Here is a 1,073-nt window from a genome sequence, read left to right on the forward strand (position 1 = left end):
TGTTTGAATATTTTTCCGTTTACATTTTAGCGTAAAGTATCCTTTATCTAGAGCAGCGCACTATCCACAAAAGGTAATCAAAGCGCTTTACAAGGGGTCCCAATTCAATAGAAACAACAGTCCATAAAAAAAAGATAATATTTTCATTTCAAACAGAGCAAGTCGCCTCTTGGGTTTCATTTTTGTACCAACAACATTGCGATATTCGTCACTTCTAATAGACTGATATTATGGCCTACTATAGTTGCGTCATGATTGGTCTTCATTCACATCTGATTCTAGTGGGGTAACGTAGATGAAGTGCCTTACCCAAGATCGCAACGTCGGGAGCAGTATTTTTCACGATTACTGTCACCCATACGGACACTGACCACACTTATCATTGCTTGACTTGTGACAAGAAGAGACCATTCTACTGTTGAGCCACCGAGCCAGACATGAAAACGTGATAAGAATCATTATCATGACTTGATAACATGCTCGAATCATGACAAGTTGACCACATCATAATCATCATCGTCATTATCATCATTATCGTCATCATCGCCATCATCATTATCATCATCATACACTACGTGCTAATCCAGTCAAGGGCAAACACGGGGATAAGATGACTTTATCCTCACCAGTTACTGGATTTAATCTTAATTCTACTTAAGTGCAGGGATAAGCCCCTTGAACATGGTTACTTAAGTAGAACATGAGCGATTTATAATTAGTGGTCGGTCTGAGCTGAACTTTGAGCGTGTTTGCCAGTTCGCCATTAGAGATGACGATAGTTATAACTGTAACGTGCTTTATCGTAACGGAATCACCAGTCACCATCAGCAGGCAGTTGCCATACTCTTTTTAAAAAACGCATTTGTTCATATTTTGGCTATAATAATCGCCCTTTAAATATCGATCAATTTGAAAACAAAACACATTGTAAAAAAAACTATCAAACCTGGGACTTCAATGCAGACAGGTGAAGTCTTAGGTTTGAGGGTTTTTGACAAGACATGAGTCATCTGAATCAATCAGTATTTAAAGTACTAGTTTTCTGGCCATTTAAAACAAAAACAAAAAGTTCT

Source organism: Berghia stephanieae, chromosome 3 (genome assembly GCF_034508935.2).
Source record: "Berghia stephanieae isolate SIO BIC M18660-M18661 chromosome 3, UCSD_Bste_1.3, whole genome shotgun sequence".
NCBI classification, from domain to species: Eukaryota; Metazoa; Mollusca; class Gastropoda; order Nudibranchia; family Aeolidiidae; genus Berghia; species Berghia stephanieae.